The following is an 11,437-nucleotide window of genomic DNA, read 5'->3' as shown; positions in this document are numbered from 1 at the left end:
ATTATCCAAAATAATTGTTCTAGATGGGATGGGGAAACATCATTTTTCTACTCAAAACAATTTCCAGATGAACACTCATGACTTGCACTACTCATATACAACAGACTTTTCCAGGCATTTTTGGCACCAGAGAGAGCTCATAATCATGATACTGAAACTGTTAGATGCACTGAAGTGTCCGTTGAAATGAACCACACCACCAAACTTGACACGCAAAATGAACATATTTCGTTAGCTCACTCACTTCAGGAGAGCTGTAATTCACTTTAAGAAATTAGAGATTTCCTTTGACCAGGCCTATGAGTATGAGGTGGAACTAAAAGTTGTCAACAGTCATTCTTTCCAAATTGCTTTGGCCATTCTGCACAGATTTACACACATAGTGCACTCAGAAGCAGTGAAAAAATTCCAAAAGCATGGAGCTGTATCAACGGATCCCAGTAAAATGCACAGGGAATATCTGGAGTCGTAGATGAATTTATATAAGCAAAACTTTAACCCACGTTCTCTGAGCTACCTGCAACTCTTAGTGTGGACTTTTAAAAGATATGGTCACATTGAGGTCGGTGTTGTGGTAAAAGGTACATTGCATTCCAGAAAGGTGTTTGTTACTTTGATTCACAAAATGTGTATTAGTTAAAACTTTCTTCCCCAAGTAATAGAGATTCTTGTTGGCTTAAATAAGAATGGAGAATTTATTTTAAAGACAGGGGTTTGACTTGAACTTTAGGTCAAGATACAGCCAGTTCTTGCAAGAACTGGACACAGGAAGCTAGGTAGCGTTCTTTCTCTCCTGCCCCTGTGTAGGTTGCTCAGCACTGGGATCTTTGCCTTGGCAGCCACAGGCCTCCCAATAGCAGCAGCTGAATCCAATATGCAGTTTTTCAACATATGTAGCACCAGCTTCATTGCACCCCCGTAAGTACATCAGCCCAAGCACTGGCCGGCCAATGCCTCCTCCTCAGAAATCTAAAACTAGCTCCATAAAGTGCTTCTTCTGAGCTACAGCTCTGGGACCCCTCCTCCACGCTTCTAAATTGTCGTCATTTCAGTGTCTTCCTTTTGGGCCTTCAGCCCTAAGAGTGATAGCTCCTTCCTATAATTGCTACCTCTAAGTTTTTTCTTTTTGGTTACATAATTGACAACTTTAGATCTAGTTAACATTTCTTTGTATTAAATTATTTCTTGTTCAAACAACTGGAGAGTTTTCTGTCTCACTGGACCCTGACTGATGTAAGTGTCTATTATTGAACTACATTATTTCTGTAGTCCCTCTAGCTTTAAAATTTTCTAATACATAAATACACTTTGGTAAATCACAAGAATTATATGATTATAATAACAGTAGTTGAGCATTAATGGCAAATGCCTATACTCTAAGCACCATGATAAGAGGTGTACTTTGGCCATCTCATTTAGTCCTCACAATAACCTATGTGGCATGTCACATGCATATTCTAGTTTTACAGAAGAAATAACTGAGGTTCAGGGAAATTCCACAGCCTATGCAAGGCAGAAGGCTAGTAAGTAAGTGATAGAGCCTAATATTCAATGTGGTTACTGGTTCTTCTCTTTGTTCCTTTCAACCAGCTCTCATAGCACTTAACCATGGTGTAGTAGTTACTCGATTTCATGGCAGTTCCCCTCAGACAGAAAGATCAGAATAAGAGCAGAGACCAAGGTTCTATCTAGCTTTTATTTCTAATGTTGTCACTATTATGGAAGGACCACAGTAAATATTTGTTGAGTTGAAGTTTGAAACTTGAAGAAACCAATCTGGAGGGTTTGAAAAGACAGAATGACTCATGAAGAGAAGTTAAGTCCTAGAGCTATTTGGAGCAGCCAGTTGAAATGGCTTTCAAAACAGATGTAGGCCTTGGCATCTAAACAGTATGATTATGTGCCCAGGAAAGGAGAATTTCATGCAAGTTACTCTGTATGCAAGATCCAAGTAAGTTTTCTGAAACTGGTGTCAACCCAAGAAGGGTGGACCTAAATCCCAGAGAAAAAAGTCTTCATTATGAACACAAAGGTACAAGAGACCTCTGGTTTGAACTAAAAACTCCAACTGATACTAAATTGAGGACATATAATTTCCTAATTCAAATATAATTTTGCCCTAAGACGTCCTCATACTTTAAAACAGTAGGCTGTGCACGGTGGCTCACGCCTATAATCCCAGCACTTTGGGAGACCCAAGCAGGCGGATCACTTGAGGTGAAGAGTTTGAGACTAGCCTGGAGAACATGGTGAAATCCTGTTTCTACTAAAAAAATAAAATAAAAAATTAGCTGGGCGTGGTGGCAGGTGCCTGTAATCCCAGCTACTCGGGAGGCTGAGGCAGGAGAATGGCGTGAACCCAAGGGGTGGATCTTGCAGCAGTGAGCCAAGATCACGCCATTGCATTCCAGCCTGGGCGACAGAGTGACTCTGTCTCAAAAAAAAAAAAAGTAGTTGGTCCACTTTTATATGGCCATACAGGGAACCCAAGGGCATTGCTTTCATGGCGAGATAAACCCTAGCTCCTGGGAAGTAATAGCAGACAGTCATCCAAACTATAGTGACATTAGCAGAAACCCTTTCAATTAGAGATTATCCCAAGGCTTCATCTAGTTAGGGTGCAGCATTTCCTCTTGAGAAAAGTATAACAATTTTTCTCTAAATTGGATGGCTTAACTATTACCACAATGGTAAGTTATATAGTTGAAAATTTAAACTCTTTATATTCAAGGCACCAGAATGACCTAGAGAATCAATTAATTTGTCCTGCTATTCAGTGAAATTTTTGTAGTTTCAAGCGCACCAAAATGTGTATTGGCAACAGAAAAATAATTAGTTCAAAAAATTTTACAAACTTTCAAATTTACACACTTGGGAAGTTACTTTACATTTCCTTTCCTAGTGTGCCCATTTGTTTGGGATTAATAAATGCTCAGGCACTCAGCTGCTCACATATTTTTCACAGCTGTTTGTTAAGAGACCCTGAGAATGTTTCAAAGTTCAAGTTGGTGTCAAGCTGTTTGAATTTCCAAATTCAACTTCTAGGCAAAAAAAGCTAGCATCTCTCAAGTCTGTTGTTATGGACTTTTTGGTGATATTTCAATGCAAGAAATTCACTTTTTGTTTTGTTTTCTTTTGCATCACAAATGGATCATGTTTTATTGACCATTAAACTATGAATCTTTAAAAAAAATGAGTTGAATGGTCATGAAGGTATGAATTTTTCTGTTTGCCTTACAATGAGAACTTTTCCCTGTAGAAATATATGACTTAATAAACTTACAAAACTTTAGACTGTAATAAAATATCCAAAATTCGTCCATGCCCAAGCAAACTGAAAATCTTAACTAATCTTTCTCAATTATCTAGTCCTTAGTTTCTCCATAAATATAAAGCAGGACACACACAAAATAATAAAACGAATTTTTTTTTTTTTTTTTTTTTTTTTTGAGACAGAGTCTCACTCTGTTGCCCAGGCTGGAGTCCAGTGGTGCAATCTTGGCTCACTGCAACATTTACCTCCTGGGTTCAAGCTATTTTCCAGCCTCAGCCTCCTGAGCAGCGGGACTATCACCATGCCTGGCTAATTTTTGTATTTTTAGTAGAGACAGGGTTTCACCATGCTGGCCAGGCTGGTCTCAAACTCGTGACCTCAGGTGATCCACCCGCCTTGACCTCCTAAAGTGCTGGGATTATAGGCATGAGCCATGGTGTCTGGCCTAAATTACAATTTTGATGACTATCCCTCCAAATGCCAAGTGATGAAGTAATGGTCTTCAACTAAATATTAAAAATCTGCATATTAAAAATTGAAAATCTGCATATGAAAATGTATAGACATCAGAGATCCAGCCAGCTGGCAAAATTGATGTTAGCCTATATAATACTTTTTTTAAAGTAATAAAAAGAAATGAGAATTTGGTTAAATATTATGGTAGAAATTTTCAAGTACCTTAGCTAATATTTAGAGTTTATTGGCTATTTAAAAACACTCCTTTGAGTTTCAGCTGGTTCTAAACAACATCTGTGATCCATATCCCTAAAGTCTGCAGAAACATAACATCCACACATTATTTGGTTTCACAACTGAATGTTTTGATATTCAGCTATATTAAAGTAATGAGCCCAATTACTAAAATAATCTTACACAGTTTTCCCAGACAAAAAGAACGATCGTGTTTGCGAGTCCTTCTGTTTCTACCAACCATCTTAAACACCAGCCTATTGTAAATTATAAAGCCCTGCTTAATCACAACAGTGCATTGTCTGCAAACTTCCCTAAAATACCTACTTTAGAATATCAGGCACACTCATTGATAAACAAATACACATTTCGAAAGAATCGTTTGCCAATTTTAACCAATTAAAGATGAAAGCTATGATATTGCTGAAGGCAAATAAAAGATTTTCTTTTCTTTTGCTCTTGCCCATAGCAACTAATGACAATAGCGTTTTAAAATATCAAAAGTTAGATCCCCGAAATCACCCATATTATTAAAATGACCTTTGTTTAAAGTATAACAAAGTACATTAAAATATTGTATGTGAGGATATATGTTTACAAAGTGAAGAATGCCAATATTAACAAGGGCTGGAAGAAATGATCACTCACTAGCCTTCTAAGCCTGATCTATCATCATTATTTAATATCGTGCCATCATTGACCAAATTGCCAATTTGTTCTGAAATTGTCAACTAGAAACATGGCACAGTTAGATAAGCAAATTATTATTTCCCAATAATTCCCAATAAGTTGTTGGCTCCCTGAACCACTTGTTATGAAAACAGTTTGAACTGAACTTGCCAATTTCATAATTTGATGATCACTAGTTTCCCTTTCACAAAGGTTTAGTCTGGCCCTTACATTAAATCAAATTCCCACATGGATGTATCCCTGCACCACCTTCCAACCCCTCACGACCTGTCACACACACCCAGGCCCACAGGTACACCATGAACCCTCCCTACTTGCTGGGGGTTAGCCTTTTTTTTTTTTTTTTTTTTTTTTTTTGAGACAGTGTCTTGCTCTGTCACCCAGGCTAGAGTGCAGTGGTGCTATCTCAGCTCACTGAAACTTCCGCCTCTCAGGTTCAAGCAATTCTCCTGCCTCAACCTCCCAAGTAGCTAGGATTAGAGGCGTGAGCCACTGCGCCTGGCCTTAGACTTTTATTGGATGATGTAGTTCAGACAACGTAGTAAGACAACTTTTAACCTGCTGCTGCTAAACCAAAATGGTTTTGATTTGGTTCCCATTCATAGCTTGTTTAAAATACAATTGACACTGAACAATCCAGAGAGGCAGGACTCAGTAACATTGCCAAAAAAATTCTTCTGTTAATACACTCATTTCTCTGAATTAAGAGCTCAAACCTCACATGTGAGGAGTATGTGTGTTCATCTTATCTTTGTCTTCAAGTTTGATACTCAGAGCAGCCCACTCATAAGTTTAATGTGTTTCTACACTAGAAAAAGGAATGAAACAGCATTTACTGGGACTCACCGTGAGCCAGGCATTGAGGGAGATTTCACCTAGGCTTCAATTAATGAACCCTCCAATAATCCTTTGAGATTGGAATGATTATAACATCCCCCAATTTACAAATAAGGTAACCAAGACTCAGAAACTAAATTTGATCTTAGTAGTAAGTGACCTGGATCTGAATCCAGGGAAAATTGGGTTTGTTTAAGAAAAACTGAATCTGATTTCTGGGCTGGCAATCTGCTGGGATGATACAAAATGTTGCCCAAATGGGTTAGTAGGCAGTGGGCACTTTGCAATACCCCGCACAACCTGCAATTAATGAGTATTTGAGTTGACATTTCTTTAATATTTGCCTTTCCTGTTTCCTTGTAAGCTCTGTGAGAAGATGTAGGTAGTTTCATCCATCGCTCTATTTCCAGTGCTAGCACGTAGGAGGCGTTCGCTAAATATCTTCTGACTGTCTAATGTGCTCTGCCTCTCCTGCTCGTTTTCTCAAAGACATCTAAGCAGATTGGCACAAGGACAGAATAATCCTGGATATACCCACCAACAGACTTCTCTGTCAATTTAATCCTGTGCCTCACCAATGCCCCTTATCTTTTAGAAGCCAACAATAACCAGCTTTTAGCTAATTGCTTTCAAATCGATTAGGAGTGTTTCCAAGTAGAATAATAATAGATCCAGTCATTATTGAACTCTGACAGTATGCCACGTACTTAAGCGCATACATGCATCATCTTACAGTAGATGTTATCATTCTCCCAATTTTACGGATTAAAATTTGTACTGTAGTGTGGGCACTGTGGCTCAGGAGGACCTGCCAGGCCATCTGAAGGACAGCTGTAGCACCGCCCTGGTGCTATGCTCATTCAAAGACTCCAGCTGCAAGCACAGGTGCCCTAAGTGGGCAATGGCATGGCATGTGGAGGAGAGTGTGAAGCCACATCTGGTCATGATGTGTGCTCTGTTGATCTGGCAATGGCAGGAGCTGCAGGACCTTCAGCAAGAGCTGGAGGACCTATCAGTGGGCAGTGATGGTGTGCTTATCTGGAAGACTGGCAGCTGTGGTCAGTGGCTACAGGAGGCCAAGGCCAAGCCCAACCTTGAGTGCTTCAGCCCAGCCTTCTACACACAAAAGTGTGGTTACAAGCTGCAGGTGTCTGCATTCCTCAATGACAAAGGCAGTGGTGAGGGCACACGCCTCTCACTATACATTGACTTGCTGCCTGGTGCCTTTGACAATCTCCTTGAGTGGTCCTTTGCCCGCTGTGTCACCTTCTGCCTGCTGGATCAGAGCGACCCTGGGCTGGCTAAACCACAGCACATCACTGACACCTTCCACCCAGGCCCAAACTGGAAGAACTTCCAGAAGCCGGGCACCTGGGAGGGCTCCCTGGATGAGAGTTCTTTGGGCTTTGGTTATCTCAAGTTCATCTCCCACCAGGACATCCAAAAGCGAAAAACTATGTACAGTGTGGGGAATAGGTCTTGGGGTCATCAAGGGCTGGAAACAAGTGACCTCAGGGACTGTCTCCCTTCTTGGGTAGGGCAGACATGCCCTGGTGCCGGTCATACTCTACCCAGACTGAGGTGCCTGCTCAGGTGCTATGTCCTAAGAGCCATAGGGGGGTGGAAGTTGGGGATGGAGAAAGGGTAGTTCAAAGAATCTGTCCTGAGATCTGATTTTTTTCCTCTTTCCCTAGCTGTGCCCCCTCTGGTTATTTATTTCCTTAGTGCCAAGAGGGCACAGCAGGGCAGCCTTGATTTTTAAGAAATCCGTAAGTGTATTTATTAGAAAAAAAAAAAATTGTACTTTGGCAAGGTTAGGCTACTTCTCCTAGAAGGAAGAATTATGAAGAAGGAGGAGATAAAAAGCCAAAAGGGAGACGGGACAGTGGCTCTGGAGATGAAAAAGAGCCTAGTAACACAGATATTCAAATTTCTCAGACCTGAAACCACACCACTCTCAGCCCTTCCCCAATTCTGCAGGGCGGCCTGGGGCGTCCCTGGGGAGTGCTGCATAGGCGAGCCCATCCATGATCCTTCACTCTGGCCTTCTGGAAAGTTCACCTGCCTTCAGAATGATGCTTCAACTCTTCCTCTGTGACATGGTTTCTCTTCCTACAAAGCAACATTCAGGAGCACCTAATACTGCAGCCCTCAAGGCACTGCCAAATGGGTCACCTTCCCTTTGGTTCCCAATGCTCCCAAACCCTGAACTGGGCTCCACCCAGATGTGGAGAAAATAGCCCATCCAGGACTGAAATTCACACTGTGAGGCCTTTTTGAAGAAGATGTACCAGATTTCCTGCCCTTCATCCCCAGGATCTATCGATATCATCGCCTGCACTAAAACTTTCCCTCAAACTCTTTTTTTCCCCATGAAATAGGTGCCTGGGGAGGCACATACCTTGAGACACACTGAAATTCCTGGCTTAGGCTCAGCTAAGCTAGTCTCCCTCTTCCCTTTAGCAGACAGAGTTTTAGGGGAGCAAAAAAAAAAAAAAAAAAAAAAAAAAAAAAAAAAGCTACAGTCAAAACTGTGTCTTTGTAACCTGGGGGAAATGTTTCTCAATCCTTAAAAAAAAGTTTCTTAGCATGTTGACTTTTGCACTTTCAGAATTTGCCTCCATAAATACACAGGAACTGTTTAATTTGATGTTCATTGAGACAAATGCTGTAATCTGCCTTGGGAGAGCCAGCTGATAGGGAAGCTTGACTTGTAAAATAATTTTGCTTTGATGATCTCACCCAACCTATTGATTTGTCAGGAGTTTTATTCAGCAAAAGCATGATACAAAAGATGAAGTCAAGAAGAGCAGCAGTTATTTAACCACATTAGAACCCAGGTCTGTAGTTTCTTTTACTGGAGACATTTACATAAGCAGACATCATCTTTAATTTTTGTTTATATTGTCACAGTCTTGTTTTTAGTCTTTTTGTCTCTTAAAACTAAGCTGTGATTATTACTTGCACGTTTTTACTGGCTTATTCATTCCAGTTGGGATTTTCTTCCAACCTTGCCTGGGAAATCCAGTTCCTAATGCAAGTACAGTGAATGGTAAGCTCAACTTCCACTAAAGTAGCCATTTCTGTTTATCAGTTTCTAATTTGTGAAATACAGAGCTGACAACTGGAGATACGTAAATGAGGGAGTCTCTCACTACCTGATGCGGAGAGTTGTCTGCGCTCACCTGCATTGGTAGGAGTTTTAATTTCACCATTTTCACTACTGTCTTACTTCATTGTCTGTCTTTCCCTCTCTGTGCTTCTTTTCCGTGTCTACAGGGAAGACTGTAGATGACTACAGTCTTTTCCTCTATCCTCTAAGGATAGGGTAGTCTAGGGTTTTATATTTGGCTTTGTGCAATATATATTTTTATATTTCTACTTTGAATGTATATATTAGAAGTGGCATCAAATGTATTATTGTAGATTTAACTTTTACTAACAGGAATCTAGGAAATTTGTCTGAGTCTCCACTCTATTCCCAGCAGCTAAAATAGCATCTAGTACATTACAGGCCCCCAGTGCATATTGCTGCATGAAGAAATGTATCACAAGCCAGGGTTGAAAGGTAAAAGCTGTCTTCTTTAACAACTTTGCAAATCTGTTGCCAAATAATCGTGTTTCCATGGAAATGAGAGAAAACAGTCCATCATTAAATGATTGTCATTTGTTGATGAAACAGATCGATCTCAAAGATTGACCAAAAGAAATACTCATTGTTAAACATTCAGTACCCTATACTACTCTAAGAAGTCTAGATAAAGGAAATGGAAAGAGAATAAATTTCAGTTTGGGATTCACTTTGAAAGGAAGGGTTTATAAAGCCCTCCAATTGGTCCTTGAGTATCCATTCCAATTTGTTCTAATCCAGTTTAATTTCTACAAAGATTAGCCAAAAATATTAACAAGGACAGGGAGAGATTTCTGGCTTCCAGAAGTGAACACTTGAGCCACAGCCAAAGCTATCACCTCAGATGAAAATAGTATGATTTACCACAAGAGTTCCTGTCTTCTTTCACTCTATTACTTCAACCAGTGTTAGAAATAGGGGGCCAAGTTTATTCAGGATGCTAATGACTGTCATCCAGATTCTGAGACTCTGTATGCAAACCGATGGTCTGAAGATGAGATCAGGCCCACACATGTATTTTATTTGACCCACACTATTTTTTTTATTGAATTAATTGCCAATACAGGAAGTCACAAGAATTCACATAAAACCCCAGCTTTCTCTTTTTTTTTCCTCAAAATATGAAAACAGAAGATACGGTGACTCTGGGTTGCAGTTAAAGTGCAAATCACCATGGCCCCACCACTGCCTATCTATATTCTGATACTGGAAATACTTTCAATTGCTATCCCTCATCAGCCTGCATTGTTTTCTTTCTAATGCCCTGTTTATCTGATATATTTACCTTATCTGTCCGGCTCTGCATGCAGCTACTGTCCTAAATTGTCCCGCAAGTGTTACATTTAAACTTTTCTTGCTGCTTTTCTCTGTGAATATGTGAATGTTCTGATTGAAGCTCTATCTGTATTATTCTGCACCAACTGATCCATTTCATTAGTTTCTTCCAACCTCTTGCACATGTGGTCACTAAAGGGGTTAGGATGGAATTAGTTAAAAGACTAGTCAAGTGATGAAAGCAGTCATTTCTGTGACTATGGGTATAGGTAGGGTTTCCTAATAAACATACTGAATGCCTCATTAGCCCATTCAACTTGGGTGGGTTCCGTACGCTCTTAGCAAAAGAGAAAAATAAGCAGGGTTTTTGGGAGGAAGGCTAAGCTTTTGAATCTTTATTGGAGCATATGTTACATACTTATATATGCATATAATGCTACACACACATATGCATATATATATACACACATATATACGCATATATTGTTAAAATCATAGGTGAAACTATCTTGTCTCCTGTGGGCTCATTTAAAGTGTTTTTCAAGTTAATTTTAACTATAAAATGTTTTTCTTTTCCCTTTATCTTTTTAATTTTTTATATACTTACATTACTTTTATTATGATAGTACCTCAATATTATAAACACAAAATTAGAAATTAATACTAAATATACATAATTTTGAACAAATTTATATCCAAAATACATTTCTAATTAAATACAAACAAAACAACAAAAACAATACAATTCAAATGACTAACTCCAATTTAATATGGTCAGCAGTATTGTTAAATTGTTCATAGTGGACACTTACTGTGGGATACGGGGACTTTTGTGGAAATCAGACTGTACAATTCCACAGTTCCTTCTACAAAGTCCTTGGGACAAGATGTACCACTGAATCTGGAAATTTTTGTATTTATAAAAGGGGAGGTACCCAATAATCAAATCCATTAAGATCTACAGTACTATATATGAGTATATGACTATTCCCAGTAAATGGGATCATAAAAACTATAAATACCTCATGTCAGTGCAGGTCAGTTTTTATCACCAAATGAGTTTTTCACAAACTTACAAAAGTTTGAGGGTTTTGAATTGTGGATACAAGTCTATGAGGTATGTGACATTCATCCACATTATCCAACTATAAACTCTTTAAAGAAGAAGGAAGAAGAATACAATGATAATTAAAATAATAATAATATCATTGATTAGCTTCTTCTCGTGCCCTACATCTATGTTATTCATTCTTTACTACAATCCCATAAGGTAGGTCTGATTATCCTCACTTTTTGGAAAAAGAAGCTAAAACTTTGGCGGTCATAAGAATGCCTTTCAAAATGCTGCCTTGGAGATGCTGACTCACAAGTAGTATAACCTGGGATAGTCACCAAGAAAGTTTGTGCTACTTTTTTTTTTTTTTTAATACTTTAAGTTCTAGGGTACATGTGCACAATGTGCAGGTTTGTTCCATATGTATACATGTACCGTGTTGGTGTGCTGCACCCATTAACTCGTCATTTACATTAGGTATATCTCC

General features: G+C 39.2%; 1 pseudogene; it reads left to right on the top strand.

The window, feature by feature from the left end:
* Positions 1-1,798: 1,798 nt before the first annotated feature.
* Positions 1,799-7,589, top strand: LOC705159 (TNF receptor-associated factor 4 pseudogene; annotated as a pseudogene).
* The last annotated feature ends 3,848 nt before the right edge of the window (positions 7,590-11,437 follow it).

This window comes from Macaca mulatta, chromosome 6, assembly GCF_049350105.2.
Source record: "Macaca mulatta isolate MMU2019108-1 chromosome 6, T2T-MMU8v2.0, whole genome shotgun sequence".
Taxonomy (NCBI): Eukaryota; Metazoa; Chordata; class Mammalia; order Primates; family Cercopithecidae; genus Macaca; species Macaca mulatta.
The sequence above is the reverse complement of the archived record's forward strand: the minus strand, read 5'-3'. Positions and strand labels throughout refer to the sequence as shown.